The sequence below is a fragment of the Alexandromys fortis genome, unplaced genomic scaffold (assembly GCF_014885135.2).
Source record: "Alexandromys fortis isolate MF-2015 unplaced genomic scaffold, M_Fortis_MF-2015_v1.1 scaffold_11, whole genome shotgun sequence".
In the NCBI taxonomy this organism is placed as follows: Eukaryota; Metazoa; Chordata; class Mammalia; order Rodentia; family Cricetidae; genus Alexandromys; species Alexandromys fortis.
In genome coordinates, this window is record NW_026067912.1 from 8,430,513 (window position 1) to 8,448,185 (window position 17,673).

The following is a 17,673-nucleotide window of genomic DNA, read 5'->3' on the forward strand; positions in this document are numbered from 1 at the left end:
GTGAAGACAAGTGGTAGAAGGACACTACCCGAAACGAGTCTATCATACATTGGTATGTTGAGAAGTTGAACATGTCTTTTCCTTTTTTTTTTAAAAAAAAATAAGTGTACGATTTTACTGTAAAATTATTATCACATCGGCGTTATTTTAAATACCCTTTGTTGTAAGAAGGCTGCTTGTTCATTTCCTGACTGCCCAGACTCCCAAATTAACTACAAAGAAACTGTATTAATGAAATCACTGCTTGGCCAATTACTTAAGCTTATTGCTAGCTAGCTCTTACATCTAGAATTAACCCGTCTCTATTATTTTGTATTTTACCACAAGGCTCGTGGCCTACCGGCAAGGTTTCAGCATGTCTGTCTCTGCAGTGGCTCCATGGCTTCTCTCTGACTCTACCTCCTTTCTTCCAGCATTCAGTTTAGTTTTCCCCAACTACCTAAGTTCTGCCCTATCAACAGGCCAAGGCAGTTTATTCACCAATGGTATTCACAGCATGCAGAGGGGAATCCCACATCAACCCTTTGCCTTTCTTCATTGGCATTTTTAACTATATTGTATGCACAAGTTGTGTCTATTTCAGTAGCAGCTGGGCTTCTAGCATGCAATCCCTGGCCCTTTGCTGACTGTTAAACATAAATCAAGCATTTTGGGGAAGAGAGCTATGATTTTCCTCATTCATTGGTTTGAGTTAGATGACTTTATGAACATTTGTTGCTTTTATTTCCCATTTTAGAAAGAAGTTATTAATTTTAATGGCCTTCAGTGAACTTTCTTGATGTCCACATTTCTGGAGTTTGGTGGGGGTTTTCTCTGGAGACAACCCACTTCCTTAGCCCACATAGATGGATACGTGACAAAAATTTTATGTTAGACTTCCTATACTCATACTTACATTTTAGGCAGACAAGCAACTATGGGCAATGTTTGGTATCAATCCCGCCCTGTAGAAAACTAAAGAAGGTACCTCATCTCATCTGCTTTAGCTGCCAGAGTTCTGTTGTAACAGCTTCAAATTGTCATAAGGCACATCTATCTGGGGACCTGTTCTATAATCTTCCAAGATAACCCATTTTGATAAGCGAGTTACTTGGACTTTATTCTGTAAACATTAATTGATGCCATGATATCAAGACCTTTTAGCCAAGCCTGCTATTGTGTGCATTGTCTCAGCTAGTTGGGAGCCAGAAGCTGAAGGATTACTCGAGCCTAGGCATTCCAGACCAGCATGGCAGCATGGTAAGACCTTGTTTCCAAACCAGATAATGCATCATCCTTGCATTCAGATAGTGAAGCAAGAGGCAATCACAATACTAAAATGTATTGGGGACTGGGGCCATTGTCTTCAATTTGTCAGCCCAAAAATTCAGTAGGGAGACTGAACCAGGAAGTGTTTTGAATATGCCTTTTAGAATTTGTTGTATGAAATGGAACCCAACACTAGACTACCCCTCCAACATCTGGTCCTTATCTTTGTTATCTCCTTGCCTTGTGTATAAGGTAGGACAAGGGGCCAGGATATGACAGTCCTGCTGGTCCTTTTTGTCCCCTTCTCTGTTTTGAGTCAGACTCTCCTCTTTAGCCCAGCTTGTCTTTAAATTCAGCATTCTCTTGCCATATGCTCCTGAGTGCTGAGATCATAGGCATGTGAGACCAGATTCTACTGAAAGTCGTATTCAGTTGATCAGCTCAAATAGTTTTTCTTCTTAAAACCATGCTTAGAAATGTTAAACATTATATAGTTTAGGAATGACAGAATAAGCCTTGAGTTGTCTGAGGATAAGTTGGATAAATAGATACTTTATTAGTTAAAACTGAGTTCAGTATTCAATTTCTTTACTTAGTCTTTACTTTTAAGAGAGGTTTAAGTATACATGGCTTTCACTGAGGCAAGCCATGCAGGGTTTACAGAGGAAGACAAGTGTAAGTTACTAGAGGAAATGAACCCATCATTCGTATAAAACCAGCCATTTCTATGGGTGTGTCATGACCTGTGACCTATGCCTGCAACACCTTTTTCTCCCCCTTTACTGTTAGTACTTTGTTTCTAAATGAGCCTGCAAGAAATCATCTATTGCAATTATTTGTTTGGCTTTATTATGGCTTTCCTACGTCGTCATGACTTTTGCTGAGTCACTTGATTTAATATGTATGGAAACACAATTTGTGAACGTTAGTAAATTTATCTACCTTAGTTTGAATGTGTGATTCAGCCATTATTTGGGGGAAGCTATGGCTCAGATGGTTCTGGTACTGTATAGTTCTATAGATCAAAAGAACACAATTATGTATCTACAATAATACATCCACACATCCACATAGGGAATAGTATAAGACACACAAAATAAGTGTTAGTGCAACTATCCTTTACAAAGAGACTTATGGTCATGGCATTGTCATTTCCATATTAAAATTTCATCTTAATTCATTTATACCTTTCATTTCATTCTATTCCTTTTGAAATGACATCTAAGCTTTTTATTTATTTATTTTTAAATTAATCTTATTTTACACACCAATCCCCATTCCATCTCCCTCCCTTAATCCCACTCGGAGAGAGTGATGTCTCCAAATGAGAAGTCAATAAAGTCTGGCATATCACTTAAGGCAGGACCAAGGCTCTTCCCACTGTATCTAAGCTGAGGGGTATCCCTTCATAGGGAGTGGGCTCCAAAGAGCCAGTTCATGCACTAGGGATAAATACCGGTTTTGCTGCTAGTGGTCCCACAACTGCCCATGACATATAACTGTCACCCTCATTCAGAGGGCCTAGCGTGGTCTTATGCTGGTTCCTCAGCTGCCAGTCTGGGATCAGGGCACTCCCACTAGCTCAAATCAGCTGGTTCTGTGGGTGTCCTCATCATGATCTTGACCCTTTTACTTGTAACATCACTTCTCCCTCGCTGACTGGACACCAGGAGTTTGTCCCAGAACCACCAGGATGACCCCAGCTAAGAATCTAAGCAATAGTGGAAGAGTACCTTTAACTACCTTTCCTCCATAATCATCAGATTGATGACTATCTTAATTGTCATCATAGAACTTTCATCCAACAGCTGATGGAAGCAAATGCAGAGAGATCAAGGTCTAAAACTCTTACCTCAGAATTGATAACTGTTTCTACTCTAACCTTTATCTAAACTTTTCAATGTATATAATGTTACTCCCAGCCACACTTATTGTATATTCCAAGGCCACAAAACAACACTGTTACTGTAATTGGGGGCACAGTATAACTATATTCTTGTTCATTTGGATCTTGATCCTAATGTCAGAGTATTACTTCATCATTTGATGACAAATCCTATTTATCTTACTAAATAGCTTCAATGTCCTTAACCCATCTCAAGCCTACGCAAACGAACAGCCTGTACCAGATAGATCATCATCCATCCTCAGCTTTGATCTTGAATCCCCATGCGCTGGGAAAGGTACCCCGGCTAACCTATTTTCTAAGACCATCCTCCCTGCACAAGGTCGCATTGCAACTAAGACTGATCTTTTGGTCTGCGGAAGGTCAGCTCACACAACGCAGCCTTGACTGAAACTTTCCCTTCATTTCCTTAAAAGCCGAGCCAATGTGATACTCCGTTGTCCTCCCACATGGCTTGGTCAAACTTGAATTTCAGGGGACGCTTGTTGCGTTAGTCACAATCCTGCTTTGTCCTAGATGATGAGGTTTTGTGTTACTTATCCCTTCACTCTCGCATTTAAAATAATGATGGCTGCACCCATCATGTGGCAATTAGTAGTGACTGATATAAGAATAAAGGCATATATGAATGCATGAATACATGCGACGTGCCTCCATCTTGCCAGTTAAGAGATAGCTTTGCGAAAACGTATTCAGAAATTTAGTTTATATAATGAAGCCAAAGTTCAGCTCATCACATTTTTATATTTCACAGTCGTAGGGGAAAAATGACAGAAATTAATAAAAGCCAGGCACAATTCCAAAAGCTCATTTAGCCAGTATTTTTCTCTGGCTTCCACCAAAGTGTGACTAACAAATAGAATGACACTTTTTTCTTCCCATTTAGGATTTGCTCGTTAACCTACAGCGGAGGTTTTATTGAGCTGTGAAATTATTGAAAGCACTCGTCTCCAAACATTAGTGGACATAAGAATCAACTGAGAAAATGGTTAATATTGTGTACTTATGACCCTAGATATCAGATTTGCTCAGAAAGTGCTGAGTCCCACAAAGAAGCATTTGTGAAAATCCCTTCAAAGGATTCTCTTGGTTCCATTAAAAAAATACTCCAGTTTTCATGAAGTTATTCAGGTGAAACCTAAAATAACCACATGTGGAATACTGGAAGCTTGAAAGAAACACACACACACTGCTCACATATACCACATACACCACAGATACCCACTACATACCTCATATACACACATAGATACAACACACATGCACATACATCACATGTTATGTCAAACATACCACAAGTAAATGATGCATACCACACCCTACATACAATATCACGTATACAACATGCACACTCACTATAAAAATATACACTGCACAGAGCATACGCCACGCAAAACACTACATACCACATACATACACACAGAGAGATAAAACAAACATGCACACATATCATACCCATATGCAAAACATAACACAAGCAAAACATGCATAGCATACACCAAACACAATACACCACACCACACACACACATACACCACGCCCATGACACATACACTTCTCCCACAAACAGAATATTCAGTACAACCCCTTCCCACACCATCCTACACAGAATAAGAAGAGATGGTTAAAGAAAAAAATACACACTTCAATATCTGATAGCAAATAAAAGACATAAATTCCAGGCAGCAATGGCCATGGGATAGAGTCTGTCATTTGCTTTGGATAAAAATTAAACAATGTTTAAGTCAGAGGAAGAGACAAGTTAAGAGCAAACCTGAAAGGTGTTTCTACAGGCTAAAATATACTTCAATCCCATTGATTATTCCTAATACTCTCCACCTCTCCCTGTTATCTGCCTGCCTTTGGTTAAAGGGATTGTGCCTAAGAGTATAATTGGGCAGCAGGGAACTGGCATATGGTAAAATTCAACTGGTTGCGGGATATTTGGATGAAGGAGAGATTCTACTCAACTCATATGGAATTTGTTATTTCAGAAGAAATCTTGTCCAACCAAATAAATAAACGACTTAATCTGGTGCCTAGAAATGTCTTTGCATTCACTGGCACAGGACTGTGTTGGTGCTTTTAAATAAATTGTCCCTCAGGTTCATGACCTTCCTGGACTCATTGGGTCATAACAAAAGCCGCACATCTATAACCCTCACACCCGAGTTTCCCACCTCCAGAAGCACATCAGTGTGCACTAGCATTGTGTGTGTGTGTGTGTTATTTGCAGGTTACTGTGGAGCTGCACCTTGTATTTGGTATTACAATGCTAGCATGGTAAAGTGCAGAGCCAGCTCCCCTGCTGTGTGTGTGAGGTGCTTAGAGTATTCTGGCTTCCTGAACCTACCCTGTGAGTCGGCCAAGATAGAAACATTAATTGGAATATATGGGTGCACTCTGAATTTTATGGCATATCCTTAGAGATGACATGATTGGCCAAGAAAGCGTATTTAGGATTCATGTGTTTTAATTAAGAAATAAGACTCTCCATGGGTCTCATTTCTGGCTCGGCGTATTATTCTAATTCCTTTAAAAAAATCTAATAATTAGCATATGTACATGTTAAGTATTTTAATCTCGGCATGTTTTATTGATTTCGTGATTCATCACAAATTAAGTGCAAAAGAAGACCAGAAATTGCAAATGGTGTTCTGGTTATTACAGACAGACAGATAGAAAGATGATAGATGAGAGAAAGAAGAGGTTTATATTTGTGTTTGTTTGTTTTTCAAATCAAGTTTTATCTGTGTTTCTCCGCCTGGCCTGGCACTTGCTCTCTAGGCCAGTCGGACGTGAAAGTCAGAGATGCACCTTGCTCTGACCCCAGGATGCTGGAATTAAGTCACGAGACACCACCAGGCAGCTAGATTCTATTTTTAAGGGAAAAGGTCTTCATTTATTTCTGTATTCCTATCATTAGTTATTTAATCAGGAAGCGCCTTAGATTGGATTTTGTGTTGTAATTTCCCTTCCTTCAAAATTCAGCTAAAGAGATTGCTAAGAAATAAAAGGTAGACACGCTTTTCATGTGTTTGTTTTATTTGAAGTTTTATTTTAGAACTATTTCTTCCAACAATGACAGCAGACATGGAGTGATTAACAGCATGCGAGAGAGTAAGGCTAGATGGGGAACTGATGATGTCATGGAAATCCACAGCCCACAATTTAGAAAGGCTAATAGATCCATGGAAACATTATACAATGATTTTGGCTTAGATAGTATTTTCATGGGTACACTTTTCAGAAACCCTGGTTGCAGCCATATTTGCAATGGTCTCAGTATAGCCATCATGCCCATTCTTATTTTCTGCACCAAGTATCCTGAGAAACTAAACAACGTCATGAAATGAAACACAGCCATTGTTTTATACATGGAATCCCAGGGTTCTCATGTCCCTTACAAAGGTGTAATACTCAGTTTTTTTCTTATTTTAAACAAGGGAAATTCTTTGAATGGATTCTTTTGTGTATAGTGACAGTCAACACATTTTTTCCCCATGAAGATGCTCTCTCCTTCTTTACGGCCATGCCCCTCTACATGAAAGGATGAAGATGATAAAATTGACTTAATTCTGGACGTAAAGCTGCTACTGCCTATACCTTGCTCTGGAGTTTGATCTCTAATGAGCTAATGAATGCGTACACTATTACTCAAACAGGGCAAGGATAGAGCCACAAAACAGTTTCCCTTCATAATGTGTAAATTAAAATAAAAAATGTATCTGCATCCTGTCAGCATAAATGCATCTAGAATTCTTTCTCATGAAAAAAAAATATCTTTTCAAAGACACAGAACCACAGTAAAGAACAGTATATCTGAAGCACTGCTACCCACTTCCTATTTCATAGAAAGGTTTATTCAGTTAGTTTACTCCCAACACGTACTGTAGTGGCAATGTGCACATGATTTCTTTCCTTTAAAACAGGAATTTGTTATTCTACAGTAAGTTTAAGAACAATAAGAAGTGCTTTAATTGATGTTCCTGGATGTGTGGCACAAATCACTTCCTAAGCAGAAGGAAGGTTCCCCTCCTAAGTGTTTTGACATTTCCTCCCTTGTTATTAGATGAAATATTAGTGGACTCACTGGAATGTGGGCAAGGCTGGATCCTGAGTAAGGATCAAAATTAATCATGCTGTGTGGAATTTAGTGACAAACATTGGAATGCCACATGGAAAATGGCAGCATCTGCTGAAGTGCATGTGCCCATTCAAAGTCAACCTGTGAGAGCACACAGAGAGAAAATCTTTTATTCTTTATTCTGGAAATGGAGTTAGTGTCTATAGGGTTTTCAATGCTGGGGGGGGAGAGAAGCAGTTTCAAAGCTAAAATAGTTTAAAAATTATTAAATTATATTATTAAATTCAAGTATGAAATTGTTATCTGTTTTGAGGACTGCGTGATTGTGAATTATATGTTTACTTAACATATTTAACTAAGCTTATTAAGTCTTTAAGACTACAAAGCAGTACACTAATACTTACGTTAGGCAAGATATAGCTGATTATTAAGAATGAAATATGACTGTTAAGACAAAAATAATATTGGCATCTTATGTCGTGTAATCTTAGATAAATGTCCAAATTATAGGCTGGCCAGTGACTTAAGTGTTTCTGCCACCGACAAATGTCAAGCCCAGACATACAAACAATTTGTAAAAAGTCAGCTCACAGTTGAGATGTGTGTCTTTCCTATTTAGAGAACTCTGCCACAGTGCAAGAAAGTATTTCCTGAATTCACTTTGCTAAATGACACAGCAAAATCAAGGGGCTTAGGTGAGAACCACGGAAGGAAATCAGTTGTGAGGAACGGTGTTGATTTTATTGCTATTATTAACATTTATTACTAACATTAGAAAAATTGAATCTATTTTTCCACACACGTTAAATGGTTAAGAAATACATTTATATTTAGCCAAGAATAATACTTGGCAAACTGCAGTGAAGGCTGTGTGGCCGGGTTATGCTTCTGTAGTACAGGGAGATCCCTGCTTTTGCAGGAGATCTGCTCTTCATTACCAGGACCCATAGCCCAGGTGTGCACAACTGCCTCTTGCCTTCATTCTCTTTAGGACTGTGTGGATGCCTGCACTTAGGTGTACAAACACGGGCATACATGCCACATGTTTAAAACTATTAAAAATACTGGGGAAAAAAACCTTGTATGCATATGGGACTGGGGGTTTGAAAAGTTTTATTTGGCCACCCTGCATCCAGTGAAAAGGGATGCTGCCAGGCAAAAGAAAAGCTGTGTGACACACACCGAGACAGTGAGCTTCACTGTCTAACAGACATTTGCCAGCAGGTGTGCTTTGTGGACCAGTTGATGGGGGAAGTTTGTGTGCTCACCTCGTTGCCACACAGATGAAATCCTGTGTAACTGCAACAAATCAATCCCTGCCATTTTCATTGGACCCAACATGTATCTTTATAAAAGAGCATCATAGCAAAGGTGACTCAACGGGAACCATGAAAACTTTTCTTATGAAGCATGAATTCCATACGTTATAAACCTGTCACACCAGAATGCTAATATTCACGGGCCATATTCTACCTTTCCCTTCCTTGGGCTGTACAGACTTCCTTAGGCAAAGGCTTTGTGGAACGTTGCCCTTAGGGTTTAATTTATTCAAGTCTATCTATGTAGAGCTGCCTGGTTTGTATGAGGAACGTGTTTGGTCAAAATGTTTACAGAATTATTATCTAAAGATAAATTTGAAAATCTGAATGGAGTAAGAACTATCAAGTCCTAATTAGTAATAGTTCACGTTAGCTAAGCAGGTGCTTTCGCCAAGACCTGCGCTGCATTTATTCTAAGAATTTATTTCATCTGCTGTTTATTGTGAGCCAGTGTGCTCTACAGAAACATGTGTGGGGGCTACAATCCTGCCAGGAGCACATCATTTTATCTAAGGATCCTGTACATCTGGAGATTTTTAGGGTCTGAGATGGGTCTTGGTAAGTGTTCTCCATGGCCATTTACACATTGGTGACACTGTGGTCTGAAAGCAGATTTTTGTTTGGTAAATCCATGTAAGAAGCAGATGGACTCTGACTTTAAGCTCTGCTATAGAGTGAGAGTAATAAAAAACAGCTTGGTACTGGCATAAGAACAGACATATGGACCGATGAAATTGGATTGAAGGCTGCAATATAAATCCACACCTACCAACAACTGATTTTTGACAGAGAAGCCAAAACTTTACAACAGACAAAAGGAAGCACCTTTAACAAAGGGTGTTGACATAACTGGATGTTAACATGTAGAAGATCCATATTCATCTTCATGCACAAAACTCAAGTCCAAGTGGATCAAAGACCACAATGTAAATCTGGTTATACTGAACTGGATAGAAGAAAAAGTGGGACGTAGACTTGAATGCATTGGCACAAGAGATCTATTCCTAAATATAACACCAGTAGCACAGACACTGAGAGCAACAATCAATAAATGGGACCTTATGATATTGAAAAACTTCTGTATGTAAAAGGACCCAGTAAATAAGACAAAATGATAGCCTACAGAATGGAAAAAGTCTTCATAAAACCCATATCTAACAGAGGGATGATCTCCAAAATATATAAATAATTCAAGAAACTAGACCTTAAAATTCCAAATAATCCATTTAAAAAAATTGGGATACAGAAATAGACAAAAAAAATTTAAGGAATTTGCTTAATATCCTTATTCATCATAAAAATGCAACTCAAAATGACTCTGAGATGCCATCTTACAACTGTCAAAATGGCTAAGATCTAAAACACTGACAACAGCTAATGTTGGAGAGAATACGGAGTAAGGAGAACATGCCTCACTTCTGGTGGGAATGCAAACTTGTGCAGCCACTTTGGAAATCAGTATGGTGACTTTTCAGAAAATCAGGAATCAATCTACCTCAAAACTCATCATTACCACCATACTTGGGCATATACCAAAGGGATGCTCAATCATAAGCCAAGAATACTTTCTCCACTATGTTAATAGCAGCATTATTCATAATAGCCAGAATATGAAAACAACCTAGATAACTCTCAACCAAAGAACGGGTAAAGACAATGTGGTACATTTCCACAATGAAGTATTATATTACATGTAAAAAACAATGACATTATGAAATTTGCAGGCAAATGGAAGGAACCAGAAAAAAAAATACCCTGGGTGATGTAACCCAGACCCAGAAAGACAAACAGTATGTACTCACTCATAAGTGGATACTAGATGTAAATCAAAAGATAACCAGACTACAATTCATAGCTCCAGAGAAGTTAGGTAACAAAGACGACCCCAAGAGGGATATATGGATCAGTCTGGGAAGGAAAGATAGATGAGATCTCTTGGGTAAACTGGGGACAGGGTGGTAGAGGGAAAGGGATGGGGATTGGGAACATGAGATAATGAGATGGTCCAGTTGGGACAGGGATTGGGGAGAACAATGAAAGAGGTAACTTGATAGAGGGAGCCATTATGTGGTAAAAGAAAAACCTGGTGCTAGGGAAATTCCCAGGAATCTACAAGGATGACCCTAACTAAGACTCCTAGCAGTAGTGGAGAGGGTGCCTTAACTAGTCTTCTACTGTATTTAGATTGGTGACTACCCTAACTGTCATCATAGAACCCACATCCAGCAATTGATGGAAGCAGAGGCAGAGATGCAGCCAAGCTTCAGGCCGAGCTCTGAGAGTCTATTCAAAGAGAGGTATTATATGATCAAGTGGCATCATGTTCATTATGGGGGAAACCCACAGAGACAGCTGATCCAGGGTCATAGGAACTCATGAACTCTAGACCAACAGTTGAAGAGCCTACATGGGACCTAATTAGGCCCTCAGCATGTGGATGACAATTGTATAGCTTGGTCTGTTTAAGGGGCCCCTGGTACTGGGACCAAAATCTATCCCTGGTGCTAGAGCTGATTTTTTTGGAACCCTCTTTATGGTGGGATACCTTACTCAGCCTTTGGTCTTGCCTCAACTTAATGTGCCAGGCTTTGTTGTCTCCCATGGGAGGCCTTATCCTTTATGAGGAGTGGATGGGTGGTGGGTTGGGGGAAAGGGAGTAGGAGCTAGAGAGGAAAGAGAGGGGTAACTGTAGTCGGTCACTAAAATGAATTTTTAAAAAGTTAAATACAAATAAATAATAAATAAAAGCACCATACATTTAGAAGAAGGAGAAGGAGGAGGAGGAGGAGGAGGAGGGAACCACAAGTCCTCCTTTAAATGAAGTCTAGATTAGAGTCTCTGAGATTAATGGATTAATGTTCCACCATCTTTCCTCCAACCTAAAGGCTGTCACCCTGGAGTCCATTTCAGAATTGTGCACAAGAGGGGCCATAGGTACAGACTGGAAGTGAGAAAAGGTGGATTCTCTGTCAGGCAATTACCCGCCTGTCCACTGTGCTGCCACCAGAACCCCTGCCCTTGATTGCTACCCTTCTCAGGCTTTGATTTCATTCATGCATTCTCTTCCCCAGGGAGCATCACACAGGGAAGCAGGCTATCCTAAATCTATGTATCCAGACTACCTAAATCCTTCTTATACTGGAGGAAGAAAATTCAGGGTGTGCAGAAGCTCAATTACAGAAACTTGGCAGATTAAACAAATATCAATACAAGGCATACAATAATTGTGCATGGATTTCAGGCAAGAGGTCTTTTCTATCTAAAAATTCAAATTCAATTAGGTTAACTGTACTTTAATGGCAACTCAGGTTCTACAAAACTTCAATTAGAGGTAGGTGTGATTGGCTTGGGTGATTGGTGGTTTTGCTTTCTGGATAACTTTGTGGCAAGACTTTGTCATCTTTTCAAAGTAACTGACAAAAATAATTAAAAACCTGCTTTGCTTCTGTTTCAGTCCCAGAAGGACTGAGGTTTGAGGAGTGAGATTTCTTGCCTCTTCAAATGCTCTGCTTCCCAGAGTGTAACGACCAAGTGTCATAGAATTTTACTCCTTTTCTCCAGTTAAACAGATTTAAATATTGTAGGTATGTAGGTGTATGAATGACTATTTGCATGTAAAATATAAGATCTCAATTGCTTCTCTACCCACCGTCTTCTGAAAAACACATCCCTGCTGTCATTTTCCTGAATAAGGAACGAAAGTCTCAACATTTTGCAACTAGTACCAATGGGAATTTGAAAATGAACTCAGATTTAGCTAATCCTGCCACACCTAAATGTCTCTTTTTCATACTTTTCAAACCCGGCCTTCCAAAAATCCACATTGCATAATGAACTTTAGAGATCCAATTCTTCTTCCATGGCATTTATTCATGTGATAAAGCTCGCGAAGCTATCTTTAATTATTACTGTATAGGATATCCTGTTATCTTTAATTATCGCTACCGAATGGTTGCAAAATCAAATACTTCTGGCAATCAAGAGTCATTATACAGTAGCATGATTGCATCTGTCCATATTAACAGATAAGCACAGAAAATCAAAACAGTGTCTGATTTACCCACTAAAACTGTCTGAACAAAATATTGTATCTAGCGCTCTTAATATCTTGCTGTGACTTTGATCTGATTAAAGTCCAAAGAAACATAACCACAGATGCAAATGTTCTGGCGCTTCTGAAATTAATATTGCTGAATTCTGTTGGACTGGATTGCTGGAATCCTAGTGAAGCAGAAGTGATTATAGGCACGGTAGAAACTTGTGATAGAAGGGATATCTAAATCTCTGAGGCCGCAGGTGCAGGATTATAGCAAAACCCCACTGAAACATTCAGTGTTCTGTCTAAATACCCCAGTACAAAATTAATTAGGCAGTTGATCACATAATAAAGCTATGATGGATGATCTAATGGAAACTAACATCTCAGAGTCAATAACAAACTTGATTCTATTATTAGATGCAGCTGATTTTTTTTGCTCTGCCATTTAGGAGATTGTGTGCATAACAGAAGATGAAAAAAGAGAGGGGGTTCTATTTTGAAAATGAGAACTCAGTTACAGTATTTATCTCTGTTGGAAACTATAATATGTAAGCAATGTAGAATTTGTGGATAGACATATCTGCAAGTAATTCTCTAAGATACTGGGCTGAAAGGCACATCAAAGGATGGGGAAATAATGAGACAGACTCCAGCTGTTGGATTCCTACAGCTTTTGATTTGTGCACAACTAGGAACTCCAGGTTTTGATCCTGTGTTGATTATTTCTATGGCAGTGAAGCTGATTTGTGCATTATTTAAAAACAGACAGCTTCAGCAAACAAGGAAGAGTTTGCAAACTCTGTCTTGCAGGACATTTTGTTTCTGTCTTGTCCTTTCCAGCATTCTGTATTAGGGGCTCAGCGGATATGTGTGGATACCTGTTGGGGGACAGAGATTAAGCATGGAAGAAGTGTAGACTAGAGCTAATCAAGAGTTTTACAAAGAAATAGGGGTGAAATTGTGACTGAAATATCTATGGAATCCTGGGAGCAGAGGATATGAGAATGCTACACATTCCATGTTGACTTTCAATTTTGTGAAGCTGAAGTAAGAGGGGGAAGGCATATCCCCACTTTGAAACAGGTAATATTTGCTCAGCCTTGAAACCTTGTAGTTAAGATTTAATAAAATCTTCCAACACAGAAGGCATTTCCCCTCACCTATAACTTCATGAATTTCCCTTTTAAAAGGCAGCCCATTGTCACTTCAAGTTTTCTTAAAGACTACCTAATTCAATTATGAATCAATAGTAACATTTGCAGATGTTTGTCAACATTCTATTTTTTTTTTTCTAAACAGCTTTTGTATGTGTATATGTTCCGGTGGTCACAGCCATATAGGTAAATCAAGAGTCTATGGTTTCTGAAACAGCTCAAGTTTTAAATGAAATATAGTGTGGAACAATTCTGTATTCTGTCAATTATGTTTTAAATAAACACTGATTGGCGAGTAGCCAGGCAGGAAGTATAGACAGTACAACCAGACAGGAAGTAGAGGCAGGTCAATGAGAACAGAATTTGGGGAAGGTAGAAGTCCTTTCCTCCCCGGTTCTGCCCAGACACGGAAGAAGGAAGATGTGATCTGCCTTGCTCAAAAAGGTACTGAACCATGTGGCTAACATAGATAAGAATAATGGGTTAATATACGTTATAAGAGTTAATAAGAAGCCTGAGCTAATGGGACAATCAATTTATAACTTATGGAGACCTCTGTGTGACTTTCTTTGGAACCTAACACTTGTGGGAACTGGGTAGGACCGAAACTCCAACAAGCAGGCCCTTATGTTGCAGAAATACTTTTATTCCCATTCTCTTATAAGCCACTTAATGCCCAGAGATCAGTCTTCTCATGTAGGATTTTTGCTGGTTGATTCCAGGATTGCATAAGATGAGCTTTTATTTCTCATTACTTCTCACAAGAAGAATAATCCAGGTTGGTAAATGGTCTTGACATATGTGTGAATGAACATGCATGTGCCATGTCTCACATGTAGAGGTCAGAAGACTAATTGCTTATGTTGACTTTCTTCTTCCATTTTCTCCTTCCTAAGGGCTGGGGAATTAACCTCATACTGTCAAGTTTAATGGCAAGCACATTTACCCATTAAGCCATCTCGCTGCCCTAATCTTGCCACTTGTTAGACACACAGAGACAAGATCAAAATCAAATATGCATTTGCTCATTCATGAATGGAAAAACCATGTAAGCATCATCTTATACTGGTTTTAAGAGTAATTATTTATGGTTTCTTTTATGAAATACAACTTGTTAGGCTTATTGACTCAAAGATATCAACAATAAATTCATGATTCTTAGAGCCTTTTGGAAGCCATTGTTTGAGCCTTAATATTTTTATACTATCTTCTTAAATGCAATTTGAAAATTATAAGCTAGGCTTTCATATTTGTGGACATAAGATATGAGTAAATTAGAAGTCAAAACTGTGTTTAAACCATTATGAAAATACTCTTTATTAGAAAAATCTTTATATGGTTATGGACCTGGTAAAACAATACAGTAACATGTTACAATTTTAACACATATCCCAAACAAGTATTGGAATGTTAAGGACACCAAAGAAGAGTACAGGGAGTAATAAAAATTACTTTGTCACGAGAAACTACTGAAGCTTATAGGTAGCTGTGCTGGAGTAGGGGAGTAGGTTGCTGAGACACCAAAGAAAATACCTGATGGGGAGAGAGACAGATAAGAAAGGCAGAGTCACAGGGAGACAAAAACTCAGTGACAGAGATCTGTCTGTGTATTGTCTACAGTCAGGAAACTGGCCGCTGCAGCCGTTGGAACCATGTATCTGCTTTTCTCCACATTGCTCCCCTTTTCACTAGTTACAGAAAAGGGAGAGGTTTTGTAGGAGAGACTCGGTAACAGCATTACCTGGGCTTGTTTTGCCCTTGTGTAAGCTGGTATTTTGGAGAGAGGCTGACAATGTGTATTCAGGAAGCAGGTTCTCTTCTGTTAATACTAGCTTTTAACTCTCGGAAATATTGCATCTTGGTTAATAGGATGCCAAAGGTGTATACACATTTTTAAATTTTAATCCACAAAATAAACATGGATTTTAGTGTGGAAAATATAAATGCAGAAAAGATACTATATCAATATTTTAAAAGAAAATGTTATTTTAGTATATTGTATGTTTCTGTGATTGACCTGGCTCTCTCTCTCCTCCCCATTTCTCACCCTTTCCCTTTCTCTCTTTCTCCCCTCTGTCCCTTTCTCCTCCGTTCTTTATACCTTCCTTTCCCACCTCTTTCTTCCCCTTCATTACCCATGTGTGTGTGTGCGTGCGCGCATGTGTGTCTGTGTGTATACACATATCTTTATGAATTTGCAAATACATGAAGAAAGCACGGAATCAGCTAGGATGGGGGATTAGACTACAGTATCAAATTCTCACAATTCAGGGTCTTAGCAGAATAGAGATTTGTTCTCATTCCTTATAGATGCTTAAGGCAGGTTGATAGGGACTGTTTCCTATAGTCATTCTAAATTCCCATTCATTGGGAGCCCCATAGACCTCAACAGAAAGTTTGAAATCATGATCTTCAAGTTATTTCTCTTAAAGAGACATGAATGGATGCTTTAAAAAAGTTGAAAAGAACAAAATAAATGTATAGCTACAGTCTTACCATTGCCCATAAAGAAAAAAAAATATTTGAGCAATATGTTTGTCTCAGCTCCTCCTGTATTTTCATCTGTAAGCAAAATTTGGATCTATGCATTACAGTTCAGTCTTATTTGTACTAATGAATTACTAATACGTGTTTCAACTGTTTGCCTAATGTTTCATTGTGTAAATATTCAATTCCTTGTGTAATCTACTCATTATTTTTCGATATAAAAATTCCAGAGGATAATGTAGGTTAAATGCAGCAATGCAGAAGAGTCTTGATGTATCATGGTCTTTCTGTCAGAAAAAGAAATATTTGAATCTTCAGTTCCATCCCCTATTAACTACATTACCATGGAAATTATTTAAATACCTCTCCTTTAGATCCTATTGCCTTTGAAAAGAGACACAATCATAACTGCTTGGCAAGAAACAAACTAACAGAAGGTGCTAAGCAACTTGTTGAGAGTAGACTTCCGGAATAAGCAACAACACCGAGAGTGCCAGTTGTGCATGCAGAGGCTGGTTCTGGCACTGCTTTCTGACATCCTTCTCTGTCCAAAACTACCTATTAATGCAACAGGATCCTGAGCAATAATTCTCCTGGCAGACCATCATAAAGCTTCCATGAAATTTGCCACAGTATAGTCTTGAAAAGGAGGAACACCTGCATTGCAAATAGAGCCCAAGAAGGACTTAGCATCTTTTTCTGAAATCTGTGTGTTTCTCTGAGTATGGAAAAGTACTGTAATCACGCACTGTGTGCACATTATGCTGTTTGACCACAGCTAGTCACTGTGAAAGAGTAGATGAGCACAGTTTGTGTTTTAAAACCAATGAATAAACAGAAATCTAAAAGTCCATTTTGGTATGTTCATTATGGCAAAGATACAGATGCAGCATGAATAATCACTAATGAAAGTAGATGGACAAAATCATGGAATATAGAGTCATTGAGAGTATGGCAAGCCTACTTACAAAGGAAAAGGATGCCTTGCACCTGATTGTAGAATACTATCTGCGGGCATGTTATTGCCTACATTTCATGTCTTGAATTCCTCAAGTTTTCTTTATGCCTTCTTTTGCAATAAGTGAATATGGTCTAGCTTGGTCCCTGCCTATCTTCACCAATTTGATCAGGACATCCTTGCTTGTTCAGCCTTCCTAAAGTGTGTGTATTAACTTTAGAATAAAATTAAAATTTGTATTTCCCTAGTAGTTTTCTTAGATGTATTTATATGCGAATACCAGTCTTTCATTAATCTTCTTGAATATTATGCTTATTAAGATCTCTTTTTACTGTTTTAAACTTTTTTTTATTTATTCTTTGTGTCTTTCACAGCATGTGTCTCGATCTCATTCATTTCCCCATCCCTTTCTATCTGCTCTCTGCCCTTGTAACCCATCCGCCAATAAAAGAATATAATTTTTTTTTTTTTTTTT